Raw genomic sequence first — 23966 nt, 5'->3', positions numbered from 1 at the left:
ACAACACAGATAATTTCCCTGGTTATATAGGCTATTTTGCCCACTACAGAATACTTGGGGGTACCCAACAGAGTACCACCACCCCAAGAATGGAAATAAAGGAAAATCTTGAATTCCTTCAAGAGAAATTCCAGGCACCTAGCTAGCCTTGAGAAGTAATGAGCAACTTCACAAGCAACAAGGTAATAGTGGATTAAAACAATAGCCAGAAAAAGTTAGAGTCACAGGATGTATGGTTCCCTATAGAAACTAAAGATAACATTTTAACATATGTCCCTGAATAGTTTTTCAGGAAATCTAGATCCCCACCAAATAGATCCACTGGCACAGAGACCTCCGGTAAGAGGGAACTGAGGCTGAACTCTCACTGCCTTTCTTCATCCTACATTTCTCTCTGAGGCACGTGGAGATCACGCCCAAGGGCCAGATCTAACATTCTTTTCTGCTGACTCCAAGTCTTTAGGCAAAACTTCCCTTTCTTAACCAATTGCAAATCAGACAATATTTGAATCTACCTATGGTCTGTAAGCCCCCACTTCAAGATATTCCACCTTTTCAGGTCAAACCAGTGCATAGCCTCCATGTATTAATTTGTGACTTTGCCTGTAACTTCTATCTCCTATCTTTAAAAATCCTTACATGTAAGACATCAGGGATTTCAGGTCTTAAGCATGAGCTGTTTGATTCTCCTTGCTTGGTGCTCTGCAATAAATGCTTCACTGTCTCTGGCTGCAAATCCTAATGTCAGAGTTTAGCTTTGCTGTGCCAAGTAAGTGGACGCAAGTTTGGTAACATTACCCATTAACTTAGAGAAAGTTTTTTTGCTTGTTGGTTTCTTTTTTTTGGCTAACTAAACCTTCAGGATATTAAAAAATGTTAAGATTAAATTCTACTTATAGAGGTGGGCAGGTCCTTTCACTGTAATTCTCACACTTCGACTTCCCAAAGGAACAGCAATTACATTTTCTTCTCCTGGGAAAGAATAGAACACAACTGTAATAAAACCAGTATACTAAAGGCCCATGAAAATGAGCAAGTCAATCAAAACTGGGGGTGTCTGCAAAACATTCTTAACTATATTTCATTTCTGTAATCCTAGCACTTTGGGAGGCCAAGGTGGGCAGATCACTTGAGGTCAGGAGTTTGAGACTAGCCTGGCCAAGATGGTGAAACCCCATCTCTACTAAAAATACAAAAATTAACCAGGTGTGATGGCGTGTGCCTGTAGTCCCAACTACCCAGGAGGCTGAGGCAGGAGAATTGCTGGAACCCAGGAGGTGGAGTCTGCAATGAGCTGAGAACGTGCCACTGGACTCCAGCCTGGGCAACAGAGTGACACTCTGTCTCAAGAAAAAAATAAATAAATCTTTGGAAATCACCAACTATGTGTAAAGCAGATGAATATTACATAATTTCATTTAAATACACCCTTAAATAACATTAAAGAAACGTTTAAAGTAAATGCACTGCCTACCTCAATTGCCTTTACTCTCGTGGACCAATCCACGTGCTTTGATGAGGGTCTGCAAACCGTGGCCCCTGGGCCAAATCTAGCCACACCTCCTCATTCATTCATTAAGGCTGTTTATGCTCATCAAGGTAGAATTGAGTTTTAGTAATGAAGACCATATGGCTCAATAAGGCTAAAATATTTACTGTACTATCTGACTTTTCACAGAAAAATTTCATGATCTTGGCCTAGACAATTACCTACTGGAAATCCTGGTCCTCATAGATGTTTTTTCACACTGCTACATACTCTGATAATTTAATTTTTGTGTTCACATAATAATCTAAGCTCATATATGATATTTTATCTCACTAGTCCCCTATCTGAACATTGTCTGTTTCTAAATGAAACTAGAACATTATCAATGATATGAATTACTTCAAGCAGATGTTTTTGTCTAACTTACGCAAAACAATTTTTTTTGGATAAACTCTCCAGAGTGAAATTAGTGAAGCACAGGATATCAATATATTGATTGACTAGTTTGCAAGTTTTTATTAAATAGAGATACCTGTTTATTATTAAAAATTAGAAAATGCAGATAAACAAAAATACAAAATAAATCTTTTTCTAATCCTATTGCCCAGAGATAATCACTTCTAACACTTTGACGAATGTCCATTCCAGATTTTTTGTTTGTTTTTAACATGTATACATGTAAAAGGAAAGACTGAACCATACCTAAATGTCCATCAATAGGGGAACGATTACATAAACAAGAATATCCATACTAAGGAATACTCTACAACTGATAAAAGTAATGATAAGAAGCTATATGACCTGATGTGGAAAGCCTGCCAATATATACATTGAAGACTTTAAAAAAGGAAGGTTAAAAAATAAGACAGTGGTATCTTGGATATGACACTAAAGGCACAGGAAACACATGAAAAAAGACTAAATTTGACCAAATCAAAATCAAACCTTTGTGCACAAAAGGACACTATGAACGGAGTGAAGAGGCAACCCACAGAATGGGCAGAAACATTTGCAAATCACATCTTGGAAAGGGGTTATTATCTAGAATATATAAAGAATACTTGTAACTCAACAACAACAAAAAACAACCCAGTCAATAAAAAGGACAAAAGGACTTGGATTTCTCCAGAACAGCTATACAAATGGCCAATAAGCACATGAAAATGCTCAATATCAATAATTATTAGGGAATTGAAAATCAAAACCACAATCAGGTACCACTTCACACCCATTAGGATGAGAATTATACAAAAAAAAAAAAAAACAAGCAGAAAATAACAAGTATTGGTGAGGATGTGGTGAGAAGAACCCTTGTTAATTGGTGGTGAAAATGTTAAATGGTACAACTACCATGGAAAATAGTATGGCAAGTCCTCAAGATATTAAACATAGAATTACCATATGATCCAGCAACTCCACTTCTAGGAATATACCCAAAAGAATTGAAAGCAGGGACACAAACAGATATTGGTACATTCACGATCACGGCAGCATTATTCCCAGTAGCCAAAAGGAAGAAACAACCTAAGTATCTATCTATGGATATCTATCTAAGGCTGTTTTTGCTCTACAAAGGCAGAATTGAGTCATGGTAATGAAGACCATATAGCTTAATAAACCTAAAATATTTACTGTGCTATCTGGCCTTTCACAGAAAAAATTCGTGATCCTTGGCCTAGAGAATTACCTACTGGAAATCATGGTTCTCACAGATGTTTTTTGGTATATATCTACAATGGATTATTATTTAGCTTTTTTTTAAAAAAAGGAGGGGGCCAGGCATGGTGGCTCACATCTGTAGTCTTAGCAGTTTGGGAGACCAAGGTAAGAGGATGGCTTGAGTCCAGGAGTTCGAGACCAGTCTAGGCAACATAGGGAAACCCAGTCACTACCAAAAAATTTTATAATTTTTTTTTAATGTGGGTATGGTGGTGTGTGCCTGTAATCCCAGCTACTTGGGAGTCTGGGGTGGGAGGATCACTTGAGCCCAGGAGGTTGAGGCTGCAGTGAACTATGATCAACCCATTGCACTCCAGCCTGGGTAACACAGTAAGAGCTTGTCTTGGGAAAAAAAAAAAAAAAAAGGAAAGAAAATGACGCATACTACAACATCAGTCATTTTAAGGATCCTAGCAAACAGCTCATCGTTTTGAAAACTGGTAAGTAAAGAAAAGATTAATGCATTCATCATGCTTTGTTGTCTTTCCTTTGTTTTGTTTTGTTTTTGGAGACAGGGTCTCACTCTGTCACCCAGGCTGGAGTGCAGTGGCTGATCTACGCTCACTGCAGCCTCTACCTCCTGGGCTCAAGCGATCCTCCCAACTCAGCCTCCTGAGTAGCTGGGGCTACAGTTGTGTGCCAGCATGCCTGGCTAATTTTTGAATTTCTTGTAGAGACTAATTTGAACAAACAAGCAAAAGTGATAAAGACTTCTGAAAAATCCTCTCCTCCATAAAATCAGTAAAAACACCAGCAAAAATGGTCAGAACCAACATTTTTAAAACTCTGGAAATTAACCAAAGGCTTGCAACAATCTTAGCAGTAATTATCAAAGAAAAGTGCTCAGAAAGAACAGTGAGCTTTGTGGCTGCTAAGCTGCCTATTTCCATCTCTCCCCATTCTCCACCTCCATGGTAACCTCGAAAACAACAGCCCATAATCACAGTGCAAACCAGCAGCCTGGCAGACTCTGCAGGGGTAGAATGGGTTTGGAGCTCCTTCAATGCCCAATTCTCGATTATTATTTGACCTGTGTAGTGGTTCCCTGGAAGACTTCACTCACAAAGCTGTCTTTGGTTTACCTAACTGGGAGTTTGCCCAGTGTAAACAGCTTTTCCCCAGGAGGCATTTGACCAAAACAATCAGAGATACTTGTTTAACATTGAGGCTGCATGAGGTGGTGAATAACAATTGGGGAAAATAATAAGCTAACCAAAAAGCTGGGAATGAGATGTCCACAGGTGGCTTTGAAAAACTCCAACATATTCCTGAAAATCTAGAAGACTGCATGTCTATGTGGGGCTCTGCATATGCCAGAGCTTTGTGCATGCCCAGAAACAACCTGAGAAGGTCCTAAGCTGTCATCTATGGCTAACCTATAGACTCTGAGGAAGCAGGAAGTAAAGGCTAGAACAAAGTTGTCAACTACCTTGGCTGAGTGTTGAAGGTGTAATCCAACACAGACACATATGCACACACACACACACACAAAGCCCACTAAAAATAACCAACTCTCCATGAAAAACCTGGTAATGCCAGGTCTGGAGTAGGGAAAATTCAAGGTGGGCTTGGAACACCTGTTGCTCTAGAAACCAAGGCAATGTCTAAAATTCAATGGAATTATGACAAAAGAAGACAGTTTAAAGTGCTCCCACTGGCTACATTTTGGACAATTTGAAACCCAAAAAGAATATTGTCAGTAATATAAAAAACATTAAATAAATAAAAATCTCTGAATATGGAGTGAGAAATTAAAAAACAGAAATCTTTTTTTAAAAACAGAAGAATGAGTGAAGAAGGAATGACAGAATTAGAAAATAACCATTTGTAACTCTTCATGTTAGATACTGTTTCAGACAAGGATCATCAATGTACACTAAAGCCACGGTATGAAAGATTGTTGCCAGACAGAATATTTACACCTTGTCAAGGCATCACTCTGCAGATTTCTTACAGGGAAACGTGGATCTACACAACAGAGTATGTGTAGTTCACCACCTGTGTGAGTAATACTGGATCAAGCTGACATCATCAACTTCCTGATATGATGCAACATAAATCACGCATCACTTTTGATGTGCTGCTGCCACAAATGTTCAATCCAATTCTAATTAAACCTAAGACCTTACTGATCAATTCACAGGAATTACGTGAGGGAGATCAACAAATTAAATGGAAAACGATCAGACAAATCCAGAATATGGGACATGCTACAATACAACTGGAATGAACTCTTTACAAAGTCAATACCATGAAAAAATAAGTGCACTAAAAAAAAAGAAACTAAAGAGATAGAAAAACTAAATGCAATGAGTGAGCCTTGACCAGTTCAAGGGGAAAAACAACTATAAAAGGAGAAATTTTAACATAGATCGGATATTAGATAATATTTAGAAATTATAATTTTTTAGGTGTACTAGTGAGATGATGTTATAAAGAAGATCCTTATTTTTAGAAGAGTCATGCTAAAGTATTAATACTTAGAAGTAAGTGTTGTGATGTCTGTAAATTAAGAAGGGTCAGCTAGCTAGTTGGATGGAGGAATTAGATAGATAGATAGATAGAGAGATAGAGAGATAGATAGATAGAGAGTGATAGATAGGGATAATGAACCAATGTAGCAAAATATAAGTGATTATTGAATCTAGTTGAAAAAACGTACAGTAGTTAATTGTGTTATTTTATCAACTTTAATGCATGCTTGAAAATTTTACACAGTACAATTTTGGGGATAAAACCACATTCCAATGTCACTAACATCTATTTGACACCAAATTCCTAAATAAAATATTTGAAAAGAAAATTTAATCATAAATTTGAAGTACACACTATATACAAATGAAGTTTACCCAACAAATGCTAGTGTTGCTCAAATTTAGGAAATCTACTAATGTAATTTACCATATTAATAGACAAAGTAGAAAAGTTTGATTACCTCAAATAAGTTTCCAGCATTTAGTAAAATTCAATCATTATTCCTGATAAAAATTCTGTATATAAAATAAAGTAAATGTTTGTAACGCCATTTACAAATGCAAGTTATGATTAATATGCTTAATGCTTAAATGTCAGAAACACTGCTGTTTAATTGGGAAAATGATGGGATACCAGTTAGCACCATATGACTTAAGAGTTTTTAAAAGATTAGCCAAGGTAATTAGGCAAGAAAAAATAGTCTAAGCATTAGAAATCAAGAAGAAATTAATATTAAAAAATTATTAGATTTTAGAAATACCAAGAATAATCATTTGGAAAAATAATGGAAGAAAATGCCCCATTTGCAATGGCTAGAAAAAAGATGGAATATGTTGGAATGAACTTTTAAAAAATGGGCACAACCCGCTGTGCACAGTGGCTCATGCCTGTAATCCTAGCACTTTGGGAGGCTGAGGCAAGCGGATCACCTGAGATCAGGAGTTCAAGACCAGCCTGGCCAACATGGCGAAATCCCATCTCTACTAAAAAATACAAAATTTAGCTGGGTGTGGTGGGCGCCTGTAATCCCAGCTACTAGGGACGCTGAGGCTGGAGAATCACTTGAACCCAGGAGGCAGAGGTTGCAGTGAGCCAAGATTGTGCCACTGCATTCCAGCCTGGGTGACAGAGTGAGACTCCATTTCCACCCCCCAAAAATGGGCACAACCTACAAAAACAACATTTAAATCTCTCTCTTAAGACATTAAAAAATGCCTTGAGAAAATCAAAGGAAAATATTAATTCATGTGAAATAAAAATTAAGCAAAATTAAATGTCAAAGAAGGAAAAATTATAATTATAGGCAAAGACTGTTTTCTTAATATCCAGAGTATTTACAAATCAGTAAGAAAGAAACACGAATTAGCAGGAAAATTGGTCAGACCCTTGAAAAACTAATTCACAGAAAAATCAAAATGTCAAGAAGATTATGAAAAGAGAGAAGAGAAATTACAGTATCTTTGAGAACTAAAAGCACATAAAGACGTGCTTGTACAAAGGTACAAAGATGTTGTAACACTGAGAGAAAATCTAAATGCTCATTGATATGAGTCTGGTTAAATAAATTATGAAATGTCCTCTTATATCACCAGTTAAAAAACAAGCCAGCTAGGTGCAGTGGCTCACACCTGTAATCCCAGCACTTTGAGAGGCTGAGGCGGGTGGATCACTTGAGGTCAGGCGTTCAAGACCAGCCTGGCCAACATGGTGAAACCCTGTCTCTACTAAAAAATACAAAAATTATTCGGGCATGGTGGCTGGCACCTTATTCCCAGCTACTCGGGAGGCTGAGGCACGAGAATTGCTTGAACCCGGGAGGCAGGGGTTGCAGTGAGCCGAGACCATACCACTGAACACCAGCCTGGGTGACAGAGTGAGACTCCATCTCAAAAACAAAAAAACAAGCCAAATTATGAGAACTGATAGGCAAAAAAACCTCAGTGAATAAAAAGAAATTGTAAAATAATTTATACCTAATGATCAATTCTGTATACTTCTCAAAAGCATACATGTTTGTATGGAAAGGTGCACACATACACATCCATAGGAAATATCTTAATAGAAGCAACCGTTCATACCATTTAGATCTCTAAAAAGTGGAACTGGTTAGGAGTTTGTGGATGGTAGAAGGTGACTTTTACTTTCCATTTTATATCCTTCTGTGCCATTTGAAGTTTTTATAAGTTTTATAAAACTTTTAAACTTATAAAGTTTTATAAAAAGTATGTCTTAATTTTACAATATAAATTATCTATATATATTATTCATCCTCAACCACTTCACCTCACCCCGGGAAGGATACACACTAATGTGATAACAGGTGTAATCTCTTGGCAGTGTGATTGGATACATGACATGTTTGTCAATTTCCTTGCCTGGATATTCTGGATTTTTTACAACAAATATACAGCATATTATATATGTAATAAAAATTATTTTGAAAATACATATAAATTAGAAAGCTTTACTGAACTGAAGAAAACCTATTTGGGCAGATTGGTTGGGCTCTCTTGCAAAATCTTTGTGAATGTAGGCTGCGGTATCTTGGGGAAGCATTTGTCTAGGGGTGTGTGTGCGTATATATGTATATTCCAACCATTGTCCCATTGATAATTACACACTTTAGTGAAACCTTGCAAATGAAACTCCCTTGCAGTTGATTTTAGCCAAAAAGGCTCAAACTTGAGGAAAATGTTCTTCTGGGTGGAGCTGCCTACTATTTAACTCTTGGAGAGAAAGCACACTGCAGAGCACCTAGGCAAAGCTAGGAACAAGGAGCACCCTATAAGGATCATCTCCTAAACTGGAATTCCCTTTCATTTCTGTAACCCTCCACTAAAGTTTGATACATTTGTAGAAGTCTCTGTGATACGTTGATAGGGCAGTACCTCCCAAACATTTTACCTAAATATGAATCATCTAGAAAACTTGTTAAAACACAGACACCTGCTCCATCCATAGAAATTCAGATCCAGCAGTTTAGGGTGGAGCCCAAGAATGTGCCCGACCAGCAGCCTCCCAGGTGATGGTGATACCACTGGACTGTGAGCCACATTTTGAGCAGCACGGGTGCAGGATATAGAGAGGGAGAACTCAAGTCATAAAGGGCAGAAAGGGAGGACTGGTCCATAGTCACAAACTTTTCAGCATTTCTTCACTGTTCTGCAAGAGATGGCCCAGTTCTTGGTATGACCAGAAATGAAGTGAGAATCCTGTGAGGCAGAGGATTTTAAGGAGGCAGGAGCCAGGAGTACCAAGTGCTCTGCAGATGAGGGCTTAAAAGTGCCTTTTGGATGAGCAGTAAAGAGACTGTTAATGTGCTTTGCCAAAGCGGTTTCAATCAAGTAGCTGGCACAGGAAGCTGTGATCTGAGGAATACATGATGACGAAAAATTAGAGACAGCAAGTGTAAACAGTTTTTTCAAGATGTGGCAGTAAAGAGTAGGTGAAAGATTAGAGTGGTAGCTGGAGATGTGATTATGTTTAAAAGAGTGTTCTATATACATATAATTTAAAAATATTTTTATATATAAATATTATACACCCATATACATACACATATATGAATACACATGTATATACACACATATGTATATACACGTATATACATAGACATTTTTTAAAATTATACTTTCATTTAAGATGGGAAGAGACCCGCTGGTCATATTAACCCTGATAGGAAAGAGAGAGTGAAAGAAGATAAAGGAAAGAGAGGGGATGATGGGTGGAGTGAGTTCTCTGAGGACACAGAGGAGCTGGAATGCAGAACACAGATGGAGGGATTAATTAGTCTTGGAAAAGAAGACAGACATTTGTGCCTCTGTAGCGGGAGGAAGCAGGGAATGGATGGGTGCAGCTGTAGGGCAAGGTCTCTTTTGATTGTTTCTGTTTGACTCGGATTTTTTTTTTCCAGTCTTCCTTGGAGCCTTGCATAGAATCAGTTTTTGTATTACGGTGCATAAATGTTTGAAAAGAAGGTATATTTCCTCACCATGCAATGCTCTGTTACCTATTAATGTAACATTAGTAATTATACTGCACAGATTCTTTGTGTAATTTTCACTCACTTCAATGTATTAAAGTCTCTCGGAAGTTTTACTGATTTCAATTTCATCTTATGTAACTACAGGAGATTTTTCTTTACATATTTCGATGTAATGGCATTTGGTTCACAAATTCTTTAAACGATTTGTTTTTGATTACCAACAAAGTACTCATTTTGTATTTTTGCTTGAAATTCTACTTGTACTGATACAAAGACTATTACCCACGCTTGCTTTATCTTGCCCTTCAGAATGGGCCATTCATAAATCGCAGACAAATGGCCTCCTGTAAAGACCTCCCTTGGTCTGGAGGTAGACCTGGGGCTGGAGGCGATGATAAAGAGAGGAAGCAATTGTAAGTACAGTAAGAAAGAGCAGACTGCTGCTTGTGGTTCAGCACAAGCTCAGTATAGACTGCCTGAAACCTCCTGTCAGAAGAAGGCAGATGGTATTGCCAAGCAGGTCTGATTCTAAGCCTGCTTTGAAATCCTATACTTTCTAATGATCTATAAGCCAATTATTGAAAACATATCGGATGGTGGCTGGGCATGGTGGCTCATGCCTGTAATCCCAGGACTTTGGGAGGTTAAGGTAGATCACTTGAGGTTAGCAGTTTGAGATCAGCCTGGGCAACATAGTGAGACCTTGTCTCAACAAAAAATTTAAAAATTAGCCAGGTGTGGTGGTACATGCCTGTAGTGCCAGCTAGTTAAGAGGCTGAGGCAGGAGGATCCCTTGAACCCAGGAGGTTGAGGCTGCAGTGAGCCATGATTATGCTATTGCATTCAGCCTAGGCAACTATGTCTAATTTAAAAAAGAAAACATATAAGATGGAGAGAAAAGGCTTCCTCTCCATCCCATCCTATGGTGTCGCTAACAGTAGGTTCATGTCTGGGACACCTAGATTTGTTGTTGATGGTGGTAACTGGTTCCTGCCGATCACGTTCATTGTTTGGAATTATTCCAAAACTGTCTCATTGAAATTTGGTGATAAGAGATTCTCGATACTGCTACTCACTGTGCCATCCACCAGAGCTCCTTCCTGTCCCTCTTTAAATGCCATTTGCATTATTTTTACTCTATAAACTACTGAGAGAGGCAATATGGTATAGTGGTTATGATCACGGATTCTGGAGCCAGACAACCTGGGTTGGAATACCAGCACCGCCACTTGCTGTGTGACCTTGGGCAAGTTACTTACCCTCTCTGTGCCTCAGTTACATCTGTGAAATGAGGATAATAGAATACCTGTTCCAAGGGGTTGTTATGAGTGTTCAATGAGGTAATATATGCAAAGGGCTTAGAAAAGAACCTGGTGCCAATTAGGGGTTGGGTAAGTATAAATTATTATTTAAACCATGTTGAGCACTTACTCTGCCACCAGGCAACATGCTAAGGAACTTGAGATAAATTACCTCATTCATTCTAATGAAAACTCATTTCTACAATTAAGACAATTAAAATTTTACAAGGTTAAAGTGACTTGCCCAAGATCACAGTGTTCCTAAGCATTAGAACCAGGGTAAGGACCCAAAACTACGCTTTTAAATCCTTCTACTATGAGACCAAGTGATGCTGTATAAACTCAAATTCACTCATCACACAGAGTTTCATTTTATGAGTTTCACTTGTTTGATTTTGCAATCACTGGACTGACCTAAGATTCACTGACTTTCCCTCCCACACGTAAATGCTGAAGTCCAGGTGTTCCATCGTATTTTTTCTATGTCTCATTTCCTGCTGGATATCACAGCTTTGCTAAGTAGCAAGATGTACAGGAAATAAATTGTCCAAACAATATTAACTAATCAATAAACATCAGTTTCAGCCCAAAAGCACTGTAATTTATATCAGATCATTTATTTTCACTATAAAGTTCAACCAGAACTACATCAACCTAAATATATACATTCCAAGGTAAAACAAGGAAAAGGATGTGTTAGTGACTTTCACTTTGACAACCTCACCCCCACTTTTCTATTTTTGTTTTGTTTTTTATTTTTTTATTTTTTTGGTGTGTGTTTTTTTAGTTGGTTGGGTTTTTTTTTCTGAACAAAATTTTCTGTCGAGTATTTTTCATGTTACATTTCTAGAACCTGCATTTATTTCTCCTTCTGCTATTTAGATTCAAACACACACACACACACACACACACACACACACACACCCATTCCCAAGGCATAAAGTAGTTTTTTTAAAAAAAAAGAAAAGTTTTTAAATACATGCTAATACTAATAATTTGAACACTATAGAAAATTGCAAAAAAATAGGTTTTATTTTTAAGGAATTCATTTTTTAAAATGAGATAATGTTGTGAAAACATTTTGTAAACTGAAATAAAAAAAAGTGTTTGTTAATGCCCTCACACACCCATAACTATCTGTCATCACTTAGACTAAAAAGAGTCACCGAGGCAGGGCACGGTGGCTCACGCCCATAATCCCAGCACTTGGGGAGGCTGATGCAAGTGGATCACCTGAGGTCAGGAGTTCAAGACCAGCCTGACCAACATGGTGAAACTCCATCTCTACTAAAAATACAAAATTAGCCAGGCATGGTGGCACGTGACTGTAATCCCAGCTATTCAGAAGGCTGAGGCAGGAGAATCACTTGAACCCGGGAGGTGGAGGCTGCACCATTGCACTGAGATTGCACCATTGCACTCCAGCCTGGGCAACAAGAGCAAAACTCCATCTCAAACAAAAAAAAAAAAAAAAAAAAAAAAAAGAGTTACCTAGCGTGGCACTGTACAGAACAGGGTCTGCACAATTTTTCAAAAGTAGGATAGTAAGGTTTGCTTCAAGTTCATCTGTCATTCTGTAGGAGCAGTGAGGGATTTTGGAAGGCAAAAAAAGGAAAAGTCAATGGGTAGCAACACTGATTCTGCAGCTGGAGGACTGTCTATACACTACTTTGCAAATGGGGGTGAGAAAAACGCAGTATGCCGGTAAGCAAAAGTAGAAAAAGCAAATGTAGGAAATTAATGCAAATTTTTTACAAAGGAAGGCAGGAACACAGCAGAGCTTCGCCTTGTTGAGAACAATCGGCTGCAAACTCAAAACTGACTCGCATGCCTTGAGCTGTTAGGCCACATTACTAAAGTCTCTGATTGCTGAATCTGCAAATGAGTATCTTCAGCCCTTAGCTCCTATGCAGAAACCTCTGTTCCCAACCTGAGGTATGTTTATTTACTGGCCTAAATTGCCTTTACCTCAAAAGACCATGGTAACAGGCCGACTGACAAATAATGTGTGCTTCTGTGCTCATTGGCAGGGCTAGCTTTGGAACAGCACGCAGGAGATGGGACTATGTCACACAGCATCTAATAACAAATATCTGTCCAGATGTTCTCGAGCATCATAGTGTAACTCCCATTTTCTGCCCTTTATACTGCCTCTAAGAAATCAGGAGGCTGGTGAGGATAAAACAGTCATCTGCCTTCTGACTCTGTAGTGGGACATCGGACACTGAAAAGCAGAGGCGTTAACCACAGGCATGGGCCAGCGGCCACCTGGGGAGTTTGGTAGCCTACAATTGCCCAGATTTACCCCTCAAAATTCTAGGGTGGGGCCTGAGGATTAGAATGTGGGACAAGTTCCCCAAGTGCTCCTGATGTGCACCCTGGGTTAGGAACCGTGGAGCTGGCTGGGCTCTGCCAAAGGGAAACAAGGGGTAGGTTGGCTGAGGCAGTCTTTGCTCCCCTCTGGCTCCATTTCTGTGCTACCTTTGTTCCCTGTCCCATCACTCTAAGCCTCGGTGCGCCTCTCGCCTCATGCTCATCTAGCTGTCCTTGGAAGACACTTTGGGAGAGTGGTTAAGCACATGAACTCTGAGGTCAGAACCATCTTGACCACTCGCCATTTGTGAGACCTTGACCAAGGTGCTTAATTTCACTGAGCCTATTTCTCCATTTGTTAAATGGGGGGTGGAGGGGTATAGTAGTACCTACCTTGTAGGGTTATGTTAAGAATAAATAATGTCATACATGACAAATACATAGCACAGTGTAAGCATACAAACTCTGGGGGCCACTATTATTATCATTTTCCCAATAAGTATTTTTACTAATAATCCCAGTGCTCTCAGCTGGTCAGCAGGTGTCAGGTCTCCTGGGTGACCCCGGGTGTTGCAGTGCTTGGCTACCAATAAGCTGCTTCTGATTTTAATTCACATTCCTCAAGGACTGCTGCCATAGGGATGCTGGTCTAAGTGGGCTCTTCAATTCTGTGTAGGTCAAGTCAACACACCTTTACTGGAAACATATTGGGTGCCAGGTACTGGGCCAGGTGCATGAGGTTCTTGAGGAGCTCACATACCAATGAGGGGGTCAATGCACAAACTAAACCTCCCTCTTGCAGGCTGTGACAGTAACATGTTAAAAGGCAACCAAGTAGCAGTTCATGGGAGATAAGAGGAAACTTCACACCAACTCATTCTTGTGGTATATCTAAAATTTCCTGGGTCCTTTAAGAATAAAGACAAGCCATCACTGTCAAGCCTTTCATTAAAAGTTTGGAAAATTGCTTCATATAAGTTCCTGGGACTTGTTTCTCTAAACTCCATTCAATCCTAATATCTATTTTTTTTTAAAACAACGAACAACTTACACATACACTTAATAGATTTTCAGAGCTAGAAGAGGTCATATAAATTGTCCATGCTCACTGTGCAGATGAAAAAGTTGAGGCACCAGTAAATGAAGCATCTTGCCTAAGAAGATAGATTGTTAGAGGTCAAACTGAGGTTATTTCCCCAGTCTTTGGCTTCCAGTCCAGTTCTATTGCACAATATCATTTAGTCCCACTGAAATCATAACAGGAAGCAGAATCATCTCCAGCGAAGGCCATGTATTCATTTGTTCAACATTAACTGAGCTCCTAGGATGTGTTCAGTACTGCACTAGCACTAGGAATAAAATGGTGAACACCACAGACATGGTGCCTGCTCTTGCAAAGCTTACTAGTGGGAGAGGCAAATTAAACAAATAAATGAAATAACCACTTCTTTCCCTCAAGGCTAAGCAAGAACTAAACAGAAAAGAGAAGGGCCTACTTTACATAGAGTGGTCAAAGAAAGCCTCTCTGAGGAGGCGACACTTGTGCTCAAGGTTGAGAAAGAGGTAACTACGTTGAAGAGCAGGGAGACACATGTTCCAGGTTCGGGGATGGGTTGGTGCAAAGGCCCACGGGGAGAATGGGCACCTGACATTCTGGAATCTCCCAGAAAGCCAGTGTAACTGGTGATTAGGGAATGAGGAGCAGATGGCAGCACATGTGTAACACAGGGGCCAGATGATACAGGCTTTAAAGGCTTTGGAGAGGGATGCGGATTTTATCATAGGTGTAAGGCGATTCATGAAGAGGCCAGGGAGTTCTTCACAGTCTGTCTGCTTCTCCATGTAAAATACAATCTATGACATTCCTTCGCAACACAGTCTACATGCTATTTTTCCATTATCTCTCTTCATGCACGGGGCCAGAAGACACACAACAACATGTAAAAGAGCTAGGCAAGGACTAGAACTCAGGAGTCTTTATTTCTAGACACAGGGTCTTCCTTCCAGGCCACACTCTCCCTTGCTGAATTAAATGGAGGAGGGGGCAACTTTTAATTCCATTAAAAGGAACAGGGTCTTTGGTTTGAATATTCCTTTCTCAGCCACAGTTCTGATAGAAGAGTATGACCAGCCAGAATCTCACCCTAGAAAGACGAATGTGGAAGTAGAAAGAGATGATGTGGGAAGACAGGAGAATGAAAACCAATCCATATTACCATGTTAGCAGACCCTTTATATCCTATACAATCTTCCTTGTTATGGAATAAGTTAAATTTGTAAATGGTTTTTGGGAGTGACAGTCAAAGGAGACATGAACAGTGGATGAAGGGAAAAACTCTTAAGAATTACCCCGTGAGGCAGCCCTACGATCCACCTAGCCCAGGATTCTATTTGTGTCAAGGAATCCATTAGAAGAGTGTGTTTATCTTCATACTGTCAAAACTTGAGCAAAATGCTGGTGTTCCCAGTTGGCCTTAGGTATCACTGTATCAATAGGCTTGGCTGCCACCATGTAAAAATGGACAAAAAGCTTAGAATAGACAAGCAGATCTTGTTTATTTGCCTCACACATGTGTGCCCTGATGTGGACAAGACCAAAATAAGGAACAAATTTGGAAATACAACTAAGTTTCTAAATGCCAAGTCAAGACTCTCTAAACAGATATGTTTGTTGTTGTTTTTAGAGCTTTCTCTCTTTAATACCTGAGTGGCCTCTAGTTTTCTTTTCCAACATCCAAAGCTGTTTATGTTGGTTGTCAGTTCCGTCTCTCTCCTTCTCCCTCTGAACAGGAAATCTGTGTGTTGTATCTGGATAAATTTCTGATTTTTTTCATAGCAAAGGTTTTGGCTCCAGGCTCTTACACCTTGTGTCTGCCTCACCGCGTGATGGAAATGATATCCTGTATGCAGCCTTGTGCACTTGCTCCAGTGCAGGGCTGTGCCAACAGCATCTCATTGCCATGGCCTGACTCAGGGTGAGTCCCAGGGAAGATTGGAATGAATTCTTGGCAAGGTGTGGATGTAGGAGCTGCGTGGATTCTGCAGGCTGCAGTGATGCACACTCAGGGGGAGACATGGCTTCATTTCCCACATTTCTTTCACACAAAGCATGATTATAGGGAACTGCTTCCATATGGCCTAGGGAAAAATCCCAGCCAAAAACAGCTTCAGCTGGTCAGTTTCCGCGCTGTAACAGACGTGACGGGGCCATAATTAGAATCAAGATGGTGAAGGACTGTGTTTTCTCGCAGGCAGGAATCTTTGCTACCTTTAGCCTTAGCTCAAGCACACGCATACGGAACCTGATAAAATGCCAGCATCCTGTGGGATCTTCCTGGCTTATACCATGTCACTCATGCCCTGCACTGAAGGATCTGTGCCCTCCAGTTCCCCTTTCTATGTAGAAATTGATTTAAAAAAAAGGACATTTTAGGGGTTCTTAACCTGGAATGTCCTAACAGGCATCAGGGGTCTGAGAACCTTACAAAAAATCAGAATGGCAAATGTGGGGCTTATAAGTACACATATATTTTCCTGGAAAGAAAATGCATAACTTTTAATAGATTCTCAAAAGCATATGTAATCCAAAAGCTGAAAATTGAGAGAGAGAGAGAGAATAATGAACTACCTTGCATTTCAGTACCTCTTCTGCACACTTCTCCAAATAAGACTGCCCTTTTTGGCACAACTTCATTTGGCATTTATCCTGGTTCAATTAGAATTATCTCAAGTTCTAATCTTTCTTGGACCCTGAGAAAACGAGGTATTTTCTGATGAGATTTCCAAACTTTCTAAGAGCAATACTAACTCTACACACTTCCATTACAGCCTGATCTGGCTACTGTCTTTCTCCCTTACTCCCCTCATCCACATGCCTTCCTGAAGGAACACTTCTCAGTATAGCCTGTCTCTTCAAACTGTGTTCACTGATCTGAGTCTTAAAACTTTGGTTTGTCCTACAATTCACTCTGTTTTCACACTTTCAATGTTGTCCTCCATACCAAGCAGTAGCTCTCTTGAAATCAATCCCCAGATGGACTGATTGTTGACTTTCAAATATGTTTACGAATACCCACATTTACATTTAAAGTATATAAGAGGTATTGAAAGGGGCAAAGTTCCCTTATCCCCCTCCCAGGGCATGCAACAGGAGGAATGGCTCGCTTCTTCTGTGCCCAGCAGCTCAAGCCCCTAGGGGGAGCATGCAGACGGGCAGGTTATGGGGAGGTTGGGGCTCCAACCCCAAGGCAGCAACTAGAGTTGAGTGTTTACAGCTCCCAAAGTTCCAGCGTGTGTTACAGTGTGCTCTTTCAGCTTAGCTGTCCGCAGGTGGCTTGTGTTAATCAGCTCAGCTAGAACCTCTGCCTTATCTCAAGGACAGAGGGCTTTCTGTATCCCAGGGCTTTCTGTATCCCTTGCCACTCCATCCCCCTTCTGCCTCCCCATCCATCTGCTGAGAGCTACCTCCACCGTTCAACAAACCTTTGCACGCATTCTCCAAGCCCATGTGTGATTCATTTTTTCCAGTACCATGGGCTTGGAGAATGAGTGCAAGGTTTTATTCAATGGTGGAGGTAGCTCTCAGCAGATGGATGGGGAGGGGAAGAGGGATGAAGTGGGAAGGTAGTCTTCTCCTGGTGTCCCTTAGCAGCTGGGCTCTCGTCCATCCACCCTCAGCCAAATTTCCCTCTGTGTCTGTGTCGTTCCACTGTCAACAGCCTGTCGGTGTCTGTGTGTTTTTCTGCCAATGTGTTCCTCTCAACACCCAGTCACTCGTGTGTGTGACTGCTAGGGTCTTGGGGTTTTTATAGGCACAGAATGGGGGGCATGGCAGGCCAGAGTGGTCTTTGAAAATGCAACATTTGGGTGTGAAAACAGAGTCCCTGTCCTCACCCAGGCCCTTCAATTTCCTGCCACCATCCCATATCAGTGTGACATCCTTTGGTATCCCAATGAGTAATAGTTTTAACAAAAACGCAGCTAGCATTTACTGAGTACTCTCTAGTTACTATGCTATTTGGAGTTCTCAACATGGGTTGATCTTTTAAATCCTGACAACAGCTCTACAAAGGCAGTACTGTTGTTATTCCCAGTTTAAAATTAGAGATCCAAGATACCCATGGAAGTGAAATAAATTAAATAACTCTGCACAGCTCATAAGCAACAGACCCAGGACTTAACCCTGGAAGGCTGGCTCCAGACCCCAATTTCTTAACCATTTCCCAATATTTCCTTTCATAATTAGTTATGGGAGATGTTTCTTAACATTTCTCATCCTTGGTTTCCTCATCTGTAAAACAGGCAGGACATTATCCAAATTATAATGTAAGAATGCTGGTAGAATTAAATGATAAGTCTGAAGAGAGCTTTGGGAATTACAAAGCATGTGATCAACATTAGTAATAGCAGAATGGATAGAATGCTAACTACTTGGTTTCCTGCCTCCTTGGAAGCCAGGGTGTCACACACCATAATTCTGGTCAACGAAGCAAAATTCCCTGGGGAGAATATCCTTTCCTGGATAAAGAACACAGTATTTAAAAAAATGCTTTTCACACTATGTTCTTCCTTATTATCTGGGATGTGGATGTAACATCTCAATGTCCAATAATGACTTTGCAGCCACGGAGGCAAAAGCCACCCTCTAAGGGTGTGAAGAAGAGAGAAAGGTGCCTGGTTCCTGAAGGACACGGTAAAACAGCATCCCCAGCCTTAGCTGCCTACTCCAGGCTTTTTATTAGAAAAGATTTATAAACTCCAATGCTTCTAAGTTGAGTTTTCTGTGATTTCCAGTAGAATACATTTCTCATTGGTATACCACCATTCAAAGCCACCTCCTTCATGAAGTCCAGAAATTGGAACCTCCATGAATTCATGGTTTCCAATCTCAGCTAGGCCCTTACAGCTACTCTTCTATCTTTGTACTGTTGTTGATGGCTCCTTCTTCTTTCCTTCATGGGAACAGGCTCAAGTCTCTGAGCCCTCACTCCTAGTGGCCAACTCTATCTCCTAATGAAGAGCCAAATAAAGACAATAGGCTGGAACACCTCACGGTGTTCTCCAACCAACCCTGTAGAGCTATGTAGTTGTTGACAGGGTATTGGTCTGTTCCTCTCCTCTTGTCCTGAGCAAATCCTTCCCTCTATACATTCTCTTTACTCATCAACCCATTGCAATCAAGCTTTGATTTCAGCCTGAAGTTCATCAAAATCACTCTTGTTCACATCACAAATGACCTTCAAATTGCCAAAGACAAACTTTTGGGCCCTTATTCCAGTTGAACTCATAAGAGCATTTAACATTGCTGGCCACCCCCACCTCATTTTTGGAATTACTTATTCCTTTGGGGTCATGGTACTGCTCTTGCTAAGTTCTGCATTTACCTACTTACTCTATTCATTCCTTCTCAGTTGGATTCCCTTAAACGTCTTCCCTGGCTAAATGCTTTGACTTCAGCTTTTCCTCAGGATGCAATTATTGGCTTCCTCTTATATTCTATATACTCTCTTTGGATGAACTCACCTACATTTATAACTGAATACCACCAACAAGGGGTTTTGCTATCAGCCATGATAAACTAGCACGTTTCAGATAAACCCTCCAACCATAAACAAAATATAATCACATCTGTTTGCAGGCGTCAGAAAGATACTTGGGCATTGGATACTTACGGGGTGAAAATTCTGGAGAGAATAAAATTCAGGGAGGTAGACGCTCACCTCTGTTATGTGTCTCCTCTTCATGAATTCCTTACCCAAATGAATAGCAAACATGTCCACCCAGCTGCACAAGGTGGAAAATTTGGGCCATTCTAGCTGCTTCTTTTCTCTTATAGCTGTCATTCAAAGAATTACCAAACTCTGTTCATTCTACATGCTAAAGATCTCTCCAGCTGTTCCTTCCTCTATGTTTCCTGCCACGCTACCCTAGATCAAGGCCTCATTATTTTAAACACTCTTGAGTAGTTTGAAAGACATTTCCTATTTGGACTCCCTGCTTCCAAGCTCATCTGACAGGTAATCCAGCCTCCATACGCCACCAGAATTATTTTACTAAAACACTAACCTAACCATATCACTCCACTGCCTAAATCGCTTTGATGGCTCCACTTAATCTGAAAAATAAAACACAATAATGAAGGCTTTGACTCCGAATGCCATTCTGTCTTATCTTCTACCCTATTCAATGTACAGTCAGGCCTGAACAACATATTAGGAGTTCCTCAAAAAACCCAGGCTCTTCTCCAGTGTCACGCCATGAACTTTGTGTTTCCTCTGCCTGGAAAACCCTCCACCCTCCTGTAATGCTTTCCCCATTTGGGAAAATAAGTAAGATGCCGACTTTACAAGTTACATCAAACTAAATTCAAATGAATAAAAGATTTAAAATCAAATCTTTGGCTGAACTCACCTACATTTATAACTGAATACCACCAACAAGGGGGTATTCAGAAAGAATTATTATAAAGAAAAACAAAACCATAAAAGTACTGGCAGAAAACATACATGAATGATTTTTGTTTCCTTTAAGGGAGTGGTTAACAAACCTGAGGGCCAAATTCAGCCTTCAGGCTATTTTTGTAAATAAAGTTTCATTGGAATGTAGCCATGCTGATCTATTTACAGGTGTCTCTGTGTGCTTTTACACTGCAACAGCTGTGTTGAGTAGTTGAGACTATATGGCCAGCAAAGCCTAAAATATTTATTATCTATCCCTTTACAGAAAAAGTTTACTGATTCCCCAAACTAAAGGATGTTTTAAAAGACAGACATTATTAAAATGAAAAGATGGAAATTTCCAAATACATAATACTTAGAAACTTAGAAACTCTAATTATACAAAATTGAAAGTCAATGAACAAACTGGAACCATATTTGAAATAGGTATGACAGAAAAAATGTTAGTATTGGTGATATATTAAAAGCTCTCAACAATGAAGAAAAGATCTACATCCAAATAGGAAAATTGATAAATGGCTTCAATAGCTAACTGAGAAATTACAAACTATAAATGGTCAATAGATACACAACAATATTTTCTAGCTTGTTAGCAGTCAAAGGAAGACAAATAAAGGAAATTATTATTTCACGATTTACCTGAAAAATTGGTAAATACATATTTTTAAAACAGTAATACCCTGCATTGGCAAAGGTTCAAAGAAACAGGTCCTCTTCGAAGATATAATGGGAACAAAAGTTTGATACACACTTTTTGGAAGAAATTTCACTTTTAGAAAGTTGGTACAAAAGCTACTTCCAACTAAAAAAGCTTAGCATTCAGAAAATGTTATTCACATAATTGACAAATGGGATCTGATTAAACTAAAGAGCTTTTGCACTGCAAAAGAAACTACCATCAGAGTGAACAGGCAACCTACACAATGGGAGAAAATTTTTGCAACCTACTCATCTGACAAAGGGCTAATATCCAGAATCTACAATGAACTCAAACAAATTTACAAGAAAAAAACAAACAACCCAATCAAAAAGTGGGCGAAGGACATGAACAGACACTTCTCAAAAGAAGACATTTATGCAACCAAAAGACACATGAAAAAATGCTCATCATCACTGGCCATCAGAGAAATGCAAATCAAAACCACAATGAGATACCATCTCACACCAGTTAGAATGGCGATCATTAAAAAGTCAGGAAACAACAGGTGCTGGAGGGGATGTGGAGAAACAGGAACACTTTTACACTGTTGGTGGGACTGTAAACTAGTTCAACCATTGTGAAAGTCAGTGTGGCGACTCCTCAGGGATCTAGAACTAGAAATACCATTTGACCCAGCCATCCCATTACTGGGTATATACCCAAAGGATTATAAATCATGCTGCTATAAAGACACATGCACACGTATGTTTATTGCAGCACTATTCACAATAGCAAAGACTTGGAACCAATCTAAATGTCCAACAACAATAGACTGGATTAAGAAAATGTGGCACAAATACACCATGGAATACTATGCAGCTGTAAAAAAGGATGAGTTCATGTCCTTTGTAGGGACATGGATGAAACTGGAAACCATTATTCTCAGCAAACTATCACAAGGACAAAAAACCAAACACCGCATGTTCTCACTCATAGGTGGGAATTGAATAATGAGAACACATGGACACAGGAAGGGGAACATCACACCCCGGGGACTGTTGTGGGGTGGGGGGAGGAGGGAGGGATGGCATTAAGAGATATACCTAATGCTAAGTGACGAGTTAATGGGTGTAGCACACCAACATGGCACATGTATACATATGTAACTAACCTGCACGTTGTGCACATGTACCCTAAAACTTAAAGTATAATAATAATAAAATTTAAAAAAAAGAAAAAAAGAAAATGTTATTCTAGCAATAGATGGTCTAAAATACATCTTGTATGATGGTAATAACGTGTTGGGTTTAAAACCTACTTTTCTCAGGAGAAACGTGTGACTTCGATTGTCCCCGTACGAGCCTGCAGGTGAAGCCATCGCCGGCACAGACTCCACAGTTGTCCTCCTTGGCATTGCTTCCCAGTTGCCAATCGCAGCCCACTGCCTGCCAACAGAAGCATGGCGGTCAGTGGTGCCCAAAGCCAGGGGAGGGGGAGCTCCCTTCATTTCAGGAAGCTTAGTTGTGATGTAATTCTTAAATGTACAGTTTGGCTCTCTTTTATGAGAACATAGTTTTATAAATGTAAATAATATAATGTCTTACAGGATAGTATCATTTATACGATGCTAATGCAAGGCTGAAATATTAATATTAAGATTTGAAGCTGTCCCTCCATATCCCCTCTCTTTTCTATTTATATTTTTATTCAGATTTCTGTGCTTTATTTTTCAAGACAAGATCTCACTCTGTTGCCCAGGTTGGAGTGCAATAGTGGGATTGTGGCTCACTGCAGCCTCAACCTCCTGGGCTCAAGTGATCCTCCCACCTCAGCCTCCCAAGTAGCTGAGATCACTTCAGCCTGGGAGGTTGAGTCACAGGCCTGCGCCCCAACACCTAGCTTTTTAAAATTTGATGTAAAGACAGGGTCTCCCTATGTTGCCCAGGCAGGTCTTGAATTCCTGGGATCAAGTGATCCTCCTGCCTTGGCCTCCCAAAATGCAGGGATTACAGACATGTACCACACTGCCCAGCCCAGGTATTTTTATGCCTATAAAATAAACAGAACATTACAGACGTTTCCTCTCTCCCCAGCCCTACACTTGTCCTATTCTCTCATTTCCTCCCCAAAACAACCACTGTCCTAAATTTGATGTCTAACCTTCTGGTTCATAGTTTTACTTTAAATATCTGTTTTTCTATTTTTACTTCTATCTCTAAATCCCTATATCCCTATATTAATAGCTGTCTATAGTCTTTATCTATATCTTTATATCTCCTTGTCTTTATCATTAGCTGTACCTATGCCTATGTATCTCTACCTCTGTCATTATATCTATTTATTTATAAACAATTTTTAAAATATAAAAAATAATTAAAAGGAGAGATGTCTCATATAAAATATGTGTTTATACTGCTATCTTTCCTTCTGTCATTTTTCATGTGTACATATGTGTATTTGCTAGATTGTAAGATTCCTTATATGAGAAAAAAGATCATGTCTTATGTTTTTTTTTTCTTAAGCGTATATTTTACATAATGTGTAAACGACAATAATATCAACTGATTTGGTGGTTTATCTCTTTCTT

The 23966-nt window shown here is 39.7% G+C and overlaps 1 pseudogene; it reads right to left on the bottom strand.

Moving 5' to 3' along the window:
- LOC129050285 (ADAMTS-like protein 3) overlaps nucleotides 1-23966 on the bottom strand; it is a 122119-nt pseudogene that overhangs the window by 36589 nt on the left and 61564 nt on the right.

Source organism: Pongo abelii, chromosome 16, assembly GCF_028885655.2.
Source record: "Pongo abelii isolate AG06213 chromosome 16, NHGRI_mPonAbe1-v2.0_pri, whole genome shotgun sequence".
Taxonomy (NCBI): domain Eukaryota; kingdom Metazoa; phylum Chordata; class Mammalia; order Primates; family Hominidae; genus Pongo; species Pongo abelii.
The sequence above is the reverse complement of the archived record's forward strand: the minus strand, read 5'-3'. Positions and strand labels throughout refer to the sequence as shown.